Consider the following 17,987-nt stretch of genomic DNA (forward strand, 5'->3'; position numbering starts at 1 on the left):
ACCTTGCACTTGAGGTTCTCCAGCTGATTGACACATGCGAATAAGTGTCTGGTCGGATCTGTAATGGGGGGGGGGGGGTGGCAGCGGAGGTCCCTGCCACTTCAAGAGGAGCTGCACAGGATACTCGGGTTACAGCCTTGGGCTCACTCTGCCTGGAGGGCAGCTGTGTCTCTCTAAGCCGGCTCGGATTTCTAAGGGGTGAAGACTGCCTCTGTGGTAATGAGGCTGGGAGGGTGAAGCGGAGACAGAAAGCGGGGGTGTGGGGGGTGTGGGGGGGTGTGGGTGGAGAGACAGAGAAGGAAAAACCCTGTAGTTTTCAAGGAAGCACTTGGGAGGACAGATGAACATTCTCTAAACAGGTGCATGAGAAGCGCTAGCTCAAAAGCCCGTCTCTCTGGGCAAAGCAGGGCCTCTGATCACACCTTTACTTGCCCTCCTAGAGGTGTGGTGGGCTGTTCCCACATCGTTTTCTGCTTCACACGCAACACAGAGAGAGAGTGGTAGAGGTTCCTGAGAGCTGAGTTCTCTGCAGAAGAAATGAGAAAGAAGAAAAGATGGCCAAGGACCAGACAGACCTACAAGAGAAAGGAGAGAAAGGAGAGCCCGGAAACAGATGTGTGTGCAACCCCTGCCTCGCACCAAATGCAGAAGCCAAGTCCTTGCAGGTCACAGACCTTGGTGCAACACAAAAAACTGTAACATTAATGGAAAAAGGAGGGGACAGTTTGTGACTTGGGGGTGGGGAGAGATTCTTTAAATAAGACCTGAGAGTCTAAACATGGCACCAGAATGAAGGACTTCCGTTCAGTAACGTCCACAATTGACAAAGTCATCCCATGAGTACCGTATTGGAGACATTCCACCTTGTAAAATCAATAATGTGTATGAAACCCAAGAAACCTTTGCAAAACCACAAGGAAAAGGCAGGAACAACATATATTTTTAAAATCGCAAAGGATACAAGTAGAGAATTCATAGACGGGGTATAAGTCAAATGGGAACTAAGTATGTGAAAAGATGTGATATCAGACAAATGTTCATCAAAGCAAAAAGAGATCCCCTATGCCCACCGGATTCGAGAACACAAGAGGTACCCAAGCGTGGCCACTGGTTTGCTTGTTTCGCATCTGGTTTCTACAGGACGAGACATTTGTGTATCAGATACAAGAACTTGAGGTCTCCCCTCTCCACCTCTTCTCCTTCAGCCCCCTCCCCGCCTCTGCAGCTGCGTTAAAGTAGACCTTCTCAGGGTAGGGCCACCACCAAACTCTTCTTTTTGCATCTGCTTCAACTTGGAAAGCGCTGTCAAAAAGTACTCTACATAAAAAGCAAAACAAACAAAATAAAACAAACAGAGAACACCCTCTGCAGACCTTCAAGGCACTGGGTGGAGGTGGGCTCACATCTCCCAGGTCAGGAGTTAGTGCAAACCACATACAGGCACCAAGCAAAGGTTTCTCAGTGGAGAAAACCCTAGAGGTGATTTCAAAGCAGGTAAAACCAAGTCCTTCCAGCCATCATGTCAGTAGGTACCAGTGAATGCAATAAGAAGCTTTAAGAACATTCATGTATGTTTGGTTTTAAAGTGATACTTGAGACAGAATGAGACATCCTCCCTTTGTAGGCTTGATTAGACTAACTTCAAAAGCCATATTTGCATGCCCTGGACACTTGACCACTTGAGGGGTCCATGTAGCCCTGAAGCCCGAGAGGGGCAAGTGGCCTGGGATTTAGCACAAGGTGGAGGAACTGGGTGAGGCTCTCGACGCCCAGTGCTGCCATGAGGCAAGGGGCTGCACAGCTGGTCCTGATGGACAGGTCTTCAGGCAGCTGTGGCAGAGCAAAGGTTGCAGCAGGGGCCTCAGGCCCTGGTGGCCAGGCCCAGTCCTGCACGGAACATGGGCATCTGCCCTCTGACCCAGGAGGTCATGCTTGTCCCTTGTCACGCAGAGCGCGTGACGGCTTCACTGGGGAATACCTCCAGACACCCTCAGCAGTGATGAGTGCGTGCAGGTGGTTGGACCCGTGACTGAAGACTGAGCATCCAGCACGCACGTCCGTGGAACTAACTCCTTGAATAAAATAAGAGGAAGCGAGGAAATCTGCAATGGGCCGTGTCGAACCTTCTCACATCACAAAGCAAAACAGTGAGAAGGGCAAAGAACAATGCTCCAGAATCAGGACGCAGCTCCACATGCCGGGGCGGGGGACGGGGGGATGGGCAGTCACGGTCCAGCCACGGAGACCCCTGGGCTCCAGGCTGGGGAGCTCTGTCCAGGGTGCTGACGAGTCCAGGCTGCAGCTTTAGGCGCTGGCACCCACCTGCTGGGGTTCACGGCTGTAGACGAGCAGTAGGCCAGCCTATTGGCGGGGAGGACACTTGGTAGACCCCTTGACATTCTTTGTTCTCAAAATGACAGCTGCAACTTCCCATCTGACTGAAGCCACTGGGTAAATTTATTGTTAGCACTTTCTGGACATGATCAAGACACCTCCCTGCCAACTGGTGCGGCTTAAAAATAAATCTGCCCTCCCCCAAATTGTGTGTGTTGGGCCGGGCATCTGTGTTACAGTGAGCTGCACACAGAAGGGCTTGATCCCTCGTCTTCCAGCCCAGCAGCCATTCCGGGGGTGGAGACGGTGAGACTTGGGGCCGGGGGGAGGCTCGTCTTTACACCGGTGGCGCCTGAAACCTAACAAGTGGAGAGTTCTCGGAACATGGGAAAGCAGGAGGGAAGGAGGAAGGAGCAGGTGTTGACTGAGTGCTGTGGTCGGGAGGGAGGTGTACCTGGCAGGTCAGACTCGGGCCAGAGCCAGGTCTCCAAACTGGCCACCAGACGAATGCACAGCACCAACCCCCCGCCAAGGAAGACCCTTTCTCACTCCTAATAAAAATCTCCCTGGGCCACCTTGAGGGGCCCAAATGAAAACTCAGCCAGGAGCTAAAGGGGTCTCAAGGGAGACCTGGCCCAGGTGAAGAGAGCTCTGGTCCTTCCCCACCTCCGGGTCTCACTGAGGCTTTCATGAGTCCCTGTGCCAGAAAACTCCCTTAAAAAGTCACACAGTTTTTAACTAAGCTTATTACATCAGCGCGGATTTCATGGCTGCCAACCATTTTGTGCGTTATCTCCCCCTTTTTGCATGACCATGTTAGTTAGGTTTTATGTCCATTTTTTAAAGGATGAGAAAGATAATTCATGAGAAAAATCATAAATACTGAGTGTGGGCACCAAATGTGTTTTCAAAATAGGACATTTTTTTTCTTAAATGGAATCAAAAAGCTTTTCGATTTTTAAAAATCTTTTTGCATTCCAGAAGGTCATGATGTTACTTAGCATTCTTACGAAAGGAAAAAAGCAAACAAATGTTGAAAAGGAAAATACCTCAGTCAGTGCATCCTGGGGCCAGGGGAAAATTCCACTTCATTGATGTATACACTCAAAACCCATTTGGCCCTCGGCTGAGGGCTGTTTGCTTTCCATCACCTTTGTGTATTCAGCTGAGTCTCTGCATTTCAGGACGCGTGGCAAAGGCAGATTAAATCAGCGATGGTGTTAAAACAAGACTGTAAAGGTTAACAGACCAGGAAATGGACAAATTACCGCCACCGACCACGGCCAGCCCCGCAGCTCCGTCCCTTCTCTGTCCTGCCTCGAGCTGCCTGTCAGACCTTTGGCCCAGCTTCCCAAGGGCCAGTTAGAAAAATCACTTCTGAACACCATGCCCCCCGCCCCACTAGGTATCACAGCAGGGACCCCGAGGCCAAGCTGGAGGTGGTGGCGTCTGAGCGTCACCCCCTTTTCCACCGGCGTCTCCAAATAAGGTCACTGGAGTCACTTAACTCGAGTCAGATTAGAAATTCATTTCCCTTCCAGAAATAACTCTGGGCACCAGCAAATGCGTGTGTGACGTGAGTGGAGGGAGGCCGTGGAGAGGATGAAGCCACGTTAGGAGACAGTGAATCCACCGATTTCCTGATACATTCTGGTCTCTTTGTCAATACTAAGCGTCACAAGCCCAAACGAATTAAAAGGGGAGACGCCCCTCCGTGTACAGTGAGGACGGGACACTTGCTGCCCTTTTTTAGCTGTGCAGAGAGCCTAAGACGTTGCCACGAAGATGAAGCTCAGAGCCAGGTGGGCCTGGGTACCAATCCTGCCTCTCTGGCTTTCACTGCTGTGTGATGCCCGGGGAGTAACGCAGCCTCTCTGTGCCTCAGTCCTCTCTTCTGAAGGATGGGGATATGGTAGCCCCCACCCCTCATAGGGTTGTCGAGAGAATGACAGCAGGCCAGGCGCCTGGCAGACTGCCAGACGTGGGCACTCGCAGGCAGAATGGCCCTTACTGTGACGGTCGCCATTTGCCTCGCCTCTTCTGCTCAGTTTCCGGGGCTCGTTTCCTCGTCTTTGGGTTGGACGTGTGGCCCCGTCCAGGCAGCCCACATGGAGATGGGGGTGGGGTGGGGTAAATAGCATACCGACTGGACGGGACTTCGCAAAGCTTCACTCTGCTTTCTGACACTTCCCATCTCGTTCAGGTGCTGGGAGGGCAGGTGCTCCCACCTTGCACGCAGGCAGTCCTGGCGTCCGTTTGCCAAACAGTGCGTGCAGGTGCGTCACGGGCCCACCTGTTCTCGGGGCCAGCGGGACCATCATGGTCAGACTCCGCTCCCCTCTAAGCGGTGGGTCCGCGTCCACAACACATCCTCCTGGGCCTCCCCAGCCCAGCGGGCAGGTCCAGCGCCTTCACCGTAGCCCTACTTCCCGCTTTATCTCCACAGCACTGACCGCTGCTGGGGGCATGTTTGCACTTGGGTTATGTGCTAATTCCCTCTCTGAACCGGGATCGCATTAAGGTGGTCAAACGATGTCGGATTCGTGTGCAAAACCCGTATCCTGTGTGCAGAGTCTGCCAGGTAACAGGTTCTGATGGTGCCCTTCTCACTGTTCCCTGGGACGGAGGTGTCAAAGGAAAGGGAGGAGGGAGTGGGAAAGAGGTGTGTGTGCGTGCATGTGGACGTGTGTGTGCACGTGTGTGTGACAGAGTCTGTACATGAACCACGCCTTGTACCACCCAGCTGGCAGCAGAGCTCTGTCCTGCCTTCCTGGAGGGGCCTCGTCACCCTTGGTCCCCGAGGGCCCTCCTTCATCAAAAGTGACTCCCCTGGGGGGCTGACCCACGCCCAAGGGCGGGCAGGACTCATCACCTCCAGGCTCGCTGTCTGGTCTTCCTGAGCGTGTGGAGCTGCATTTCATGGAGAAGTGAAAACAGGCACCAGGCAGGCCCTGGCCTTCCGCGTGGTCACACAAAACACTCTGGAATTTCACTGGGGACGCAGGGAGCCTGAGCCCAGCCCCGATCACAAGGGTCACGAGACCTGCGCTTTCCAGGGCCAGAGCCCTCCCCCAGGCCCGTCTCCCCCAATTACACGAGCATCCCTACTCCGTTCCCCCGTTTCGCACAAAGTGATGCCCACAGCAACTTTCGCCGGGCGCTCCGTAATTGCACCCTTATCGTGAGCCGCCGGGTCGGGGAGCAGCCGTCTGTCAAATGCCTTGTCCAAAAACTGGTAATGAAAGATGAAAGAAGTCCATGTGTGTGTGTGTGTGGGGGGGGGGGTGCGCGTGCACGCGTGTGGAGGAAGGGGAGCGTCAGGAAGAACAGACGCCAAACAGAAGAGCTCCTCCCACCCGCCCCCGTGGCCTCCACCATGGAGCGTGAGGCCACTTCTTTTCTGAGCCTTGAACCCCGAATGTGCCAGGAGCAGATCGCATGGCTCTGGGCCAGCCTCCCTGCCCGGGAGCACGTCCACGCAGAGGCCAGAGAAGCATTTCTTCTGAGGCCAGATATTGCCCATTCTGGGTCCTGTGCTCTTCTGCAATTATCTGAGGTGCATCCCAGTATCAGGACTCAGTGGAGATCAGCGTCAGCGTCCAGAAAGGCTCATTAGCTGCACAGGGAAGCACAGGGCCGCGGGGAGACGCCGTAATTATGTTTGCACCTCATCCTCCGTGGAAGCTCTCTGCCTCTCACTCTCAGGCGGTCGCCATCTCAGGATTCTTCCTCTGGGGCTTAAAAACATTGTATTCTTGGCTTCGGACACAAGAGTTAATTGGGAAGAAAGCAGTGACATCCGCGTGCTGCCCTGTGTGAACAGCGCGGTCTCTGCTAGCTTGCGGAGAAGAGGGAGCCGGTCAGGGCCAGGCGCAGAGGACTGTGGCCGTCGTGTGTGCATGTGTGTGTGCCCACGTGCACACGTGTGGATGTGTGTGCGCGTACTGCATACTCACACGCATATAGGACACTCCCTGAGGCTTATTATATACCTAAGGCTTTTCTTGTCTTATCTGCTGTCTTGTCAGAGATAGTTACAGGAATCGGAATCTTTACTTCTCCAGCTGGAGAACTCCTCTGCAGGCTTCCTGATGCGGCTCAAATGCCACCTCTTCCAGGAAGCCTCACTAGCATCCCCAGCACTTTGCACACTAGGAACTCTGTCCTGGGGGGCCTGGGAGGGGCTGGGAGACAGGACCTCCTGGGGTGAGTGCCTGGGAGGGTCTTCTTGCTCAGGGTCCCTCCGGGCTCCCCCTCCCATCGCTGCTGCACCGTCTCCCCCCAGGGGCAGGCTTCTCTCAGTTCCGTCACGCTGCCTGCAGGCTCTCCTGCCCCACAGGGCTCCCCTCTCCTCGTGCGTCCTTGTCTAGATCCGCACATGGCCAGGCTGTCCTGCCGACCTCCTCAGAGGGGCTGCTTGGTTCCAGGGCTCTCTGCCCACGGCCTGGGTTCATTTTCCACCAGCAGCACTTCTAGGCTGTGGCTTCCTCATCCACCTCCCGCTGGAAAAAGGCGCTCTCATCCACGGCTGCGTCCCAGCACCCCCGCTGGGCCCCACACACAGGAGTGGTCAACCGAGGTCTTGGCTGCCTCAGAGAACGAAGAAGTGGCCCACCCAGAGGCTTAAACTTATCTACCCCTCACCTAGATGGAGAGCTTCGAGAGCAGGAGCCACGCTGCCCTCTTCTGTGCCCTCTGTACCCACACGGCCTCTGGTGCACCAGAGCTGCTCCATCCAGAGCTTCCACCGTGCCCGCAAATCACCTGGGATCCGGTTAACACACAGAGCCCGACTCGGCACGTGTGGGGCAGGGCCCCAGCTGATGCGATGCTCCTGGTCTAGGGATCACACGTAGAGCATCGAGGGCCTAACATACGTTTACTGAGTCAGCGACCCCACAGCTCCTGGGCAGGCCTGCCAGGCATTGCTTATTATCTGCCACCACTGCTGCTGGCCTGGCACACACAGTGCGTGGCACATGGCAGCTGCCCAAATAGTTTCTGAATAAATACACATACGAACTCCACGGCGGGGAACAGCATGGAGAACGGCAGGCACCGGCAGGCACCAGGATGAATGCATCTGAGCTAAAAGGCGGAGCCTCGACTTTCTTCTGCACCACCTCGATGGCAGAGGATGGAACATTGGAACCAAACCAGTGGACATCAACTACTGCCACAGAGATGACCCAAAGAGGTCCAACCTCTGCTTCCACCCCCGTCCCAGCGGGCGGGGCTGGATGTGGGCAGAGGTGGTGAGGTGGCACCTAGGCAGGTACAGGGAGGCAGGCAGTGGCATCTGAACCAGCCACAGGAGGAACAAAGCCAAGGGTCTGTCCCGAGTCTGTACAGTGAGCACCTACTGTGTGCTGGGCCTTGAGAGGGCAAGACAGACATCAGGGCCACAGGTCAGGAGTGTGTGGGAACTTGGGGTAGGAGAGGAGTGGAAGGCAGGGGAGGTGCCTCAACGAGGGACAAATGACCAAAGCGTTGAAGGATGAGTAGGAGTTCACCAGCAAGCGAGCAGGTAAAGTAAAAGGTCCACGAGGCCGTATTAAAGTAATTAACACAGGTGTCTCTGGCTGAGTGCTTACCCTGTGTTAGAGTCTCACAGCAGTTTGGTGACACGGGCACTATTGGGGTTCCCACCACAGAGATGGGAAAACTGAGGCTCAGCTCAAGGCCCTGTGGCTGAGAAGTGGAAGATCCCTGCCTGGCACTGAAGTCTGCGTCCTCAACCATCACACACATGTGCGCCGCCTGAAGACAGCACGGCTGCAGAGCCGGCTCCTATCTTTGCTGCGCCAGGAGGTGCCGTGTGCTCGCGATTCGGAAAGCAACGAATCCGGGAACTGACTGTCGACCCCACTGCCCTCCTCTTTCACAACGTCTTGGCCCAGAATTAAATGACACGACATAACCCTTGCGGTTTCACGCAACTGCTGCTCTACGGCCACGGCCCTGCCGCTCCGGCACCGCGTACACCTGTGCCTGGGCTGCGTTCTTACATCTCCCCTCCAACCCCCCACCCCATATTCTTAGCAGAATTCCGGGAGCCAGCCGGTTTTGAGAAACATCTCTGGATAGGCAGACAGTTTGTTCAACTAGCGAGCACTCCTAAATTATAACAAAGCCTTCACACGTTCTGTCATTAAACCCATGTGCCTGTCACTTCAACTCAGCACCGGCAGCGTCTCTCTGGAACGGCTGATGCTCTGTCCTGTGGCTGGGGTCCCTGCCTTTGTTTTCTGAGTGATGCGCACAGGATGAAAGGCGGCTCCAGTGTCACGCGAGGTGCACGGAAGGAAGCGGGATTCAGCTTCCACCAGGACTGGGGAGAGGAAGTGTCAGGAGGAGAAAGATGGGGGGAGAGGGGAGGGAAAGCCGAGCCGTGACCGTGGTGATCAAGGAGGGGGCACAGAGAAGATTCTAGGTGCTTCTCCGTCTCTGCCTCTTTCGTTAGCTCAGGGCTTGCTTCACAGGAGTCTGTGCTCTCAGAGGGAAAGCGTGGTCCGCAGTCCCTTCCGGCGCGTCCCTGAATCCAGGGGGGTGCTGTGCTGCGCCGTGTGCCTGCCCTGCCGGCTCGGGGGCTGGGGCTCAGGCCGGGCTGTCCACTTAACACGTACGCAGCCACATGGTCTCTGTCCCATGAGAGCCCTTCCTGCCCCGGCACTCACCCTGACACTGTGGGCTCCACGGCCGTGGCGCCCGGCCTCTCCCGCGACTCTTCCCTCCTCAGTAGGACCCCGTCTCCCCACACGTTTGCATCTCCTGCAGTGAAGTAATCAGCCCCTCCACTCGCCTGGACGCCCCCCAGGACCTCCTACAGAGGTCGCCCAGGACCAGACAGCAGGGCACAGAGGGGAACAAATCCAGGCAGAAGTGGGGAGGGCGGTGGGCTGGGGTCGTGGGAGATCTACACTGTCAGGGCTCGAGAAAATGCCCAGTGCGAGGACAGCAGCAGGAGAGGACGGAGGTACGGGTGGAACTGATGGAAGGGCCTTCTTGGCCAGGGGTCCGGACCCGGGGGCGTGCACCTGGGGCTCAAGCTAGCATACCAGCCCCCGCCCCCAGGACTCCCCTCCTCATGCCCGTGGGCAGCGCGCCCTACACGGCGGCCGGGTTTCACATCCTGCACTGCAGCTGTGTGTGGCCTGACGGTCAGCACCGCTGGGAAGTTTCAGAACGTGTTAGACCCACCACTGGATACTGTTACTTAGCAGGTTAACAAAAATATACCCTTCTATGTCACAAATTTGTTTTTCCTATTTTGATAACCACATTCCAATACAATTGCTCACCTTTGTGATCCAAGGAATTTCATTGTATGCATCTGAAAACACTGCTCTGGAAAGGGGGGATCACAGCACAGCTCCGACCTCTGCCAACAAGATCAAGGGCACGAGTGCCTCAGAAGCAGAAGCGCAGCAGCTGGGGCTGGGAGAGTGCGGACGAAGCAGGGAAGCCCGGGTGGCCTCATCGGGGACTTACCATCCCCACTGGGAACGTTATGTGTCATCATTATTACTAAACACGAGAGCTCCCGGGACCTCCTCTGCTGAGTTCACCACTGTGCCCCCAGACCCAGACCAGAGCTGGTGCTTATGGCCCAAGAAGGGTTTATGACTTTAATGTTTTCAAGTTAAATGTTAAATGACTTTAATTAAAGGGTAGCTACTGGTTTTATTACAGTCAGCACTATTGCTGCCTCTGCCCCTCCAGCCAGTGTTTCTTACGGACATGGGGGCACTAGGACGATGGAGAAGACCGAGCTTCCCTTAGGAAGAAAGCTGCTGCAGCCCCTCCAGCCACTGGGACTTGTCACCTCCGCCGGCAACGAGCCGTTACCCTTCTAGTGCGGCCTGTGTCCTGTGAGCTGCTGGACCAGGACACCTCCCTTTCCGCAAGCCCAGAGAGGGTGTGTCGGCCTTGAAATCCTAATGATAGCACACCTGTGAGCGCCTCTTTCACTTGTCCATATAAATACCTTGGATTCCTTTGTTTCATGGTGGCGGGCAGTATCCAGAGCGAGTGAGAAGAAAATTTTAGAGGTTGACTTCAGAGCTATTTTATCCCAGTGCTTGATGCCGTTCTGGTCCCTGGAGATTTCTCAACTCAACCTGGTCAAACTTCCCTCGCGCTGAGGGATGCATTTGTTCTGGGGCTTGTCGCTGTAACAGAAAGCGCCTGTATGCCCGGAGGACCACTCCCCTACAAGCTCACACATTTCGGTGGGGAATGCGTGGGCTCTCCCTGTCCTGAGCCAACAGAGCTTGAATTCTTACGGGCAGATGTTATATGGGGAGGGTTTTACGGGAAACAGGCCCGTCACCCAAGCCCACAGCCACCTCCTCAATCAGAGGCAGAGCCCGGTCCCCGAAAGTTCAGTCTTTCTCACCAACGCACTCCTGCACAGCAGCCCACAGAATTAATCCACACGGCACAGGTCTGCAGTGTCCAACGCGCCACGCAGCTTAGACAGACGGGGGCTGTCTCTGGAATCTAAATGAGCTCCTGCTTCTTCCGTTCTGCACGGTGCCGAGGAACCTCATCGAATGCTCTTTAAACACTGAAGAAGAATCGATAAAAACATTTTCCTAAAAGAAAGAAAGGTTAACTCCTGTGTAGTTCTTTCTGTTTGTTCTTCTTGTTCTTACTTGTTTGGGACACTAAGGAGGAACAGGTCATCGCAAGTCCCCTCCTCCCTTCTCCGGCTTCTCTGTGGGGAAGGGGCTCCGGAGTTCACGCCGGCGGCTCACAGAGCCCCGGAAAGGCGGCCCCGCCTGCACACTCCGCACGAGGGAAGCTGCTCGGGGAACTTCCTGTGGCTTTGATGACATTCGACGCTCAGGACAGGGTCTGAGGCCGCCCAGCAGCCCGCCCTTCCCATGTGCAGAGCCTGGCAGGTGGGACCAGGCGGGGACATGGTCAGATGCAGGCAGCAGGGGTCGGTTAACCCCTAGTGCTTTTAGGCCGACAATGGCACTTGGGTTCCCTAATCCTGAAGAAGAGGGGGTGGGAGGTCATAGGGAGCCGACCTCAGACCGTTATTGACCTCTGAGCCCATTTCCTCTTGTGCAACATGGGCCTAATTACGGTCCCCGAATGGCGGGCGGCCCCACGGTCACAGTTACGTCCTCAGTGAGTGGCCGATGCAGATATAAAACAGGTACTCGATAAATATTGGGTGAATGGATGGATGATGGGTGGATGGACGGATGGCTGACCACAGTGAGGATGTAGTGAGACAATGGATGTAAAGTCCTCAAATTTTGCTACTAACTTTATCCTATTTATTGGTCTTGAAAAGGATCAGTGTCTATGGTGCAATGAAAATGACTCAGCCTCCACAGGTGTCTGTGTGGTCGGCCCTGGGGGCCCGGGGCTCGGTTGCACAGGCTGTGTTTAAAACCTGGCACTAGCGTCCAGGTCCTTTTCCTAAAGCAGCCCATTTATCCTTCCTGCTGGAAGTATGAACACAAGCGGAGTCCGGAGCATGTTCTGTCCTTAGCGGCCAGAGCGAAGATACAGGAGACGTTCAGGGCTGGGAGAGACTCAGCGTTGCCCTGAGCTGCGCCAGGCGTCCCCCGAGCCTGTGGCTCCTCAGGTAACGTGCGGTTTTGGGAACTCCTGCTGCTGTAGAAAGTGAGCTGATGCACAGGTGATGCCCCTTTCCTGTTGGGGCAGCGACAGGGCAGTCACCTGAGATGGATTCTAGAATCTCAAGGCAGATGAACCGCACAGTCAGTCCCTTCTTGGGTGCCCGTGGGTTCTGGCTCCTCCCAGGGCTGCAGGCCTCGCCCTGAAGGTGAACCGCACATCCCCCCTGAACACAGCCCGCTCTCCCGACCTCTGAGCCTGCATCTCCACGTGCCATCCGGATATTTGGTAAACGATAAAATCCTGAATGTCTGACGTGTGCTGGGGAGATATCAGCAAACAACACACACGTCCTCGGGATGTGTCTGTTCCAACGGGGGAGGTCTGCGCTGGAGAGCACACCGTTTCCTGTGATTTCATAGCTGTCCTCAAAACACTTTCAGGAGCTCTGCTGTGTCCAACGATTTTTATAATAATATTAAAATGTTGCACCCAGAGAGTCCTGGAGTGGAGGTGTGAGGACCTGAACAGACCCCTTCCCCAGCGAAACACATGGAACTGGTAAAAGGTATTTAAAAAGCAACCATTTACCATCTCTGGAAATTGTCCTAAGAGCACAGAGCAAGTAGAGAAACACTCATCCAGGAAAACGTGCTAAATCTCAGTAGGAACAGTGTGAGTCTCTGGGCGTTTGAGCCAAGACCTGCTCCACCCCTGCCCCTCCGGGTCGGCGTGGGGAAAAGTCTACTCCGCGTGGGTGTGGCCACGAAGAGGGGGTTCCCTGCCTACAGTTCCCCGTTTAGGGCAGTGGGTTCTCCCTGGGAGGAGCAGGGCTTCAGCGCTTCTCGCACCCACCCCCCAGGCTCTTGTGCTGAAGGGTTACTCCTGGCTGAGAGGTCTGGGGCTCCCTTCCCCACCCACCACTCATAAATCAGAGGTCTGAGCATCTGGGGAGAAAATATGTGCAAATGACGTATCTGATAGAGGACCTGAATCCAGAATGCATAAAGAACTCTTACAACTCAATAATAAAAAGATGAATAACCCAATTAAAAATGGGCAAAAGACTTAAATAGATATTTCTCCAAAGACGAGATCCAAACGGCCAATAAGTACATGAAAAGATGCTCAACATCACTATGATGGACTAATGAAAACCGAAGCAAATCAAAACCACGATGAGCTACCACTTCACGTATACTAGGAATGGATGTAATAGTAACTTTAAAAGACCCTAGAAGATGACGAGTGTTTGTGACTATGTGGATGGAGTAGAACCTAATATATTGCCGGTGGGCTGAGGTGCTTTGGAAAATAATAACTTGGCAGCTCTTCAAAATGTTAAACATGGAGTTACCATACGATCCAGCAATTCCACTCCTAGGTATGTATGCCAAAGAACTGAAAATATATGTCCACACAAAAAATGTGTACACAAATATTCCTAATAGTATTATTCATAACAGTCAAAAGGTGGAAGCGATCCAAGTGTCTATCAACTAAACAACGAATAAACAAACTGTGATAGATCCACACGCGTTATTTTCCCATGGCTACTGTAACAAGTGACTACAAGCTTGGTGGCTTCAAACAATGCAAATTTATTATAGTTTTGTAGCCTGGAATCTGAAATCAGAACTGTGTTCGTTCTGGAGGCTCAAGGGGAGAATCTGCTTCCTGCCTTTTCCAGCTTCTAGAGGTCACCTGCATTCCTGGCTCATGACCCCACACCATTCCAACCTCTGCTTCCACTGTCACAGCTCCTTCTCTGATTCCGACCTTTGGCCTCCTTCTTATATAGGAGCCTTCGTGATGACACGGAACCCACCTGGATGATCCAGGGTAATCTCCTCATCTCAAGGTCTTAACTGGACCAGCCTGCAGAGTCCCTTTTGCCATACATTGTGACTCAGTCGCAGGTTCCAGGATTAGGAGGTAGACCTCTTTGGGGGGCCACTGTTCTGTTTATGGCATCATACTATGAAAACCTATTCAGCAATAAAAAAGAATGAAGTATTGATAATGCTCCAATGTGCGTGAACCTTGAAAACAGCGTGTGTGCTAACCGAAAGAAGCCAGGCACAAAAAACCACATATTACATGATTCCATTTACATAAAACATCCAGAATAGGCAAACGTACCAAGACAGAAAAATACATTGGTGACCGGTTGTCTAGGCGGTGTGTGCGTGCCTGTGCGCCGTGAGCGGGGGTTAAAAAGGGAACGGGAGGCAACTGCTAACGCATGTGGGGTTTACTCTGGGGGGATGAAAAGGTTCCAAAATTATATTGATGGTGATGGTCCCACAACTCTGCAAATATACTAAAAACTATGAATTTTACATTTTGAAAGAGTAAATTTTTTGGTATATAACTTTTATTAAAATAAAATGGTAAAATGGTGGGTGCCTTGGCAAGAACCAGGGTAATCAAGTCATCATGTTTTTCATCACCAAGGCTTCACTGTGGGAAAAAATTATTTCACTAAAGAATGTCCTTGATGAAGCAGAAGGAGAAAAAATTAATTTTATTAAATCTTGACTCTTAAACATAGTTTTTTATTATTCAGTGTGATGAAAGGGAAAGTACAGATAAAGTAAATACCAAAGGAAAGTGTTTGTCTTGATGTAAAGCACTTGTGTGACTGTTTGAGTTGCCAGCTGAACTAGCCACTACTTTTCATGGAAAATTATTATTACTGAAGAGAACAACTGACAGGCAAACCTTAGTTAGTCATATTCCAGTGTTTGGCAGACATTCACCCGCAAATGAGCAAAGTGTGTCTGTCACTTCAAGGAAAACAACTGACAATGTTTATTGCCAATGATAAAAGTTAGAAAATTTTCAAGCAAAAATTAGATTTTCAGAAAACTTGTGTCTGCCATTGTGAGCTTGAAAGTGTCGCAACAATCAGAGACTTTTCAGATGAGACTGGTGCTGATATTAACAAACGTGATTTTTAAAATAGAATTGAAGCTATACATAACTCAGAAAAGCAATTTCAAAAGACTAATCCACGATGTTATAAAATTATGCATCGGTTAAAGATTCATTCTAAGTACAACATAGGTCAATGGACTTTAATTTAGCAGAGTCTGAAAAGTTCAATGAGATGGTTTCAGCTTCCACACTGCAACTAACCTTTAAGAAACTAAAACATCAACTTTTGGTATAGTATCAAAGGAGAGTATCCACCATTATCTGAAAAGATGATTAAAATACCCCTTCCTTTTCATCTACACATCTGAGTGAGGCTAAATTTTGTCATATATTTTTCAACCCAAACAACGTATCACACAGTGAATGCAGAAGCAGATACAGCAGTCTTTTTCCTGACTTTAAAGAGATTTGCAAAAATCTTCTCACTAATTTGGCTTTGTTTTTGCAAAATACGGTCAGTTTTCATAAAATATGTTAGCATGTAATGGGTTTATTTTTCTTATTTTTAAATGAATTAATCAATAACTAGTTTTCAAAGGTCTTAGTTTTAATGTTTACTATGATAAATATGGAAAGATATCACCGGTCTGCACAAAAGCTCTTTGGGTCTTCAGTAAGTTTTCAGAATATAAAAGAGCCTGTAGAAGTGCTGGTACCTCCTGCTGGATGTCAGCAGGGGTGATGCTAAGTGGGGAGAGAGCAGAACGAGGAAATTCAGAGCACTGAGGGGAGGAGATGGGCTGCTGACCAAATAGGGTGGTCAGGGCAGACCTCAGAGGGAGTGTGGGGAGTGAACTGTGCCTCCTCACATCTGTATGTTGAAGCCCTAGTTCCCCAGTACCACAAGATGTGACTGTATTTGGAGACAGGGTCTTTAGAGAGGTGATTACGGTTAAATGAAGTCATATGGGTCGGCCCTAATCCAATTCGACTGGTGTCATTAAAAGAAGAGGAGGTTAGGACACAGATACACAGTAGAAAGATGATGTGAGGATACAGGCAGAAGATGGCCATCTACCAGCCAAGGAGAGAGGCCTGGGAAGACCAAACCTTGACCTTGGACATCCAACCTCCAGAACTGTGAGACAACATTTCTGCTGTTTAAGCTGCCCAGCGTGCGGTATTTTGTTATTGCCACCCAAGCTGACTTGGGAGGGTCATACAATGTTTGAAGAAGTGAAGCAGTTAAGCAGATACAAGGAGGAAGGGCATTCCACACAGTGGGAACGGTAAGCGCAAAGATCCTAAGGTGGGAACGGCACATGACGAAGCAGCAGCTCCAGTGGCGGCTGGAACAGAGCGACGGCAAGAGCAGGAAGAGAGTGGGTGGTGAGAGGCGTGGCTGCTACAAAGATCTTACTCTGCTTTGAGCGAAAAGTGGACTCTCTGAAGTACTGGGGGCTGACCAGTGAGGGGCCTGGCTCAGGTTTTGGCAGGATCCCTCAGACTGCTGTGCTGAACAAGGATCAGGGGTCAGCAAACTACGGCCAGCCCGCCACCATCTGATTTTGTAAATAAAGTTTTATTAGAATGCAGCCACGCTCGCTCATTTACATCCTGTCTACGGCAGGATTGAGTAGTGGAGTAGTTGAGTACAGGCAGCAAAGCTGAAAATATTTACTACCTGGCCCTCGACAGGGCGAGTTTGCAGACCCCTGGCATTAACTGCAGGAATGAGTGTGGGTGCTGGGAGATCCATCAGAAGATGCTTTTGTCCCTCAAGCACAGAGTATTCAAAACTGAGCTCTTTAAGAGTGATATCAGCAAGATAATGTAATAGGAAGCCCCAAATCATTCTTCTCCCATGGGAACAATCACTTAGCAACAATACATAGATCAACTGCCTTTGAGAAAAATCCAGAAACCAGTTAAGAGAGTCCTGCATCTGAGATGAACCAAGAAGAACCACATCAAAACTGGCAGGAAAATTCATGACATTTACTCACCACAGCCCCTCCCCTAGCACAGAGGAGTGTGATTGGTAAAAACTCCCAATTCTTGGCTTCTCCCTTTGGGAGGGAGAAGAGAGGAAATGAAACATGGTCCAATACTCTGACTTTTAAGGGGAATAGCTGAGAGACTAGTTTCTGCCTCACCTGAACCTAAATGCTGACAGGTAAGGGAGCTGGGTTGGAGGCCACTGAAAACAAAAGAAATTCCATGGCGGTCCAGCACCAGAGAGGTTGAAGTACCACAGACAGAAACTAGGGAGAAATCCTGAGTAGAAACAGGCAATTCTCAAATAGGAGATTACATGCACCAGCCCAGAGAAGATCATCCCCAGAAAGTCTTGAGACGTCTCCAGAGTCTCTGGCCAGTGGATTGCCGAAGGTCTGCCACGTACAAAGCCAGATTATAAAGAACGAGAAAGGTGGTCATTTTTTCCAAATGTGTAAATCCCAACCAAGAAACAGGGAAATGTGCCCTGATAAAAAGAACACGTTAAATCTCCCAAAACCAACTTGAAAGAAATGGAAATGTATGATTTACCAGATAAAGGATCCAGAATAACCATCATAAGCATAGCCAATGAACTGAGAGATCCTGCAGGAGGACAACGAAATGAAATCAGGAAAACAATGCATTAACAAGATGAAACATCAACAAAGAGAAATGATAAAGAAGAAAGAAACAGCAATTCTGGAGCTGAAGAGCACAATAATTAAATTGAAAAATTCACTAGAGGAGCTCAACCTTGAACTTGATGCGTCAGAAGAGAGACTGGTGAACTCAAAGACAGGGTATTCAAAATGATCAAGTCAAAGGAACAAAAAGAAAACAGAATGAAGGAAAGTGAAGAGAGCCTGAGGGACTTACGGGACGCCGTCAGATGGAACCACTTATGCATTATGGGAGCCTCAGAAGGAGAAGAGAGAGAAAGGGGCAGAGAGCCTATCTGAAGAAACAATCACCGAAAACATCCCAAATATGAGGAAAGAAACAAACACACAAATTCAAAAAGCTTAAAGACCTCCAACTATGATAATTCTAAAGAGACCTGTACTGAGACACATTATAATCAAACTGTTAAACGTCAGAGACAAAGAGAGAATCTTAAAAGCTGCAGGAGAAAAGTAACTTGTCACACAAGGGAGCTCCTGTAAGATTATCAG

General features: G+C 51.3%; 1 protein-coding gene across 4 annotated transcripts in view; it reads right to left on the bottom strand.

The window, feature by feature from the left end:
• The window catches only part of CDH4 (cadherin 4), a 558,545-nt gene that overhangs the window by 255,765 nt on the left and 284,793 nt on the right, over positions 1 to 17,987 (bottom strand). Inside the window, exon 2 of one of the 4 annotated variants that reach the window (XM_032606703.1) lies at positions 10,322 to 10,931. The exons of 2 other annotated variants lie outside the window; for them this stretch is intronic. The gene's annotated coding sequence lies outside the window, so the exon portion shown is untranslated. Of the gene's footprint in view, positions 1 to 9,635; positions 9,655 to 10,321; positions 10,932 to 17,987 lie in introns of those variants that run through there. One more of the 4 variants, XM_032606702.1, reaches the window with a different exon arrangement.

Source organism: Phocoena sinus, chromosome 15 (genome assembly GCF_008692025.1).
Source record: "Phocoena sinus isolate mPhoSin1 chromosome 15, mPhoSin1.pri, whole genome shotgun sequence".
Classification (NCBI taxonomy): Eukaryota; Metazoa; Chordata; class Mammalia; order Artiodactyla; family Phocoenidae; genus Phocoena; species Phocoena sinus.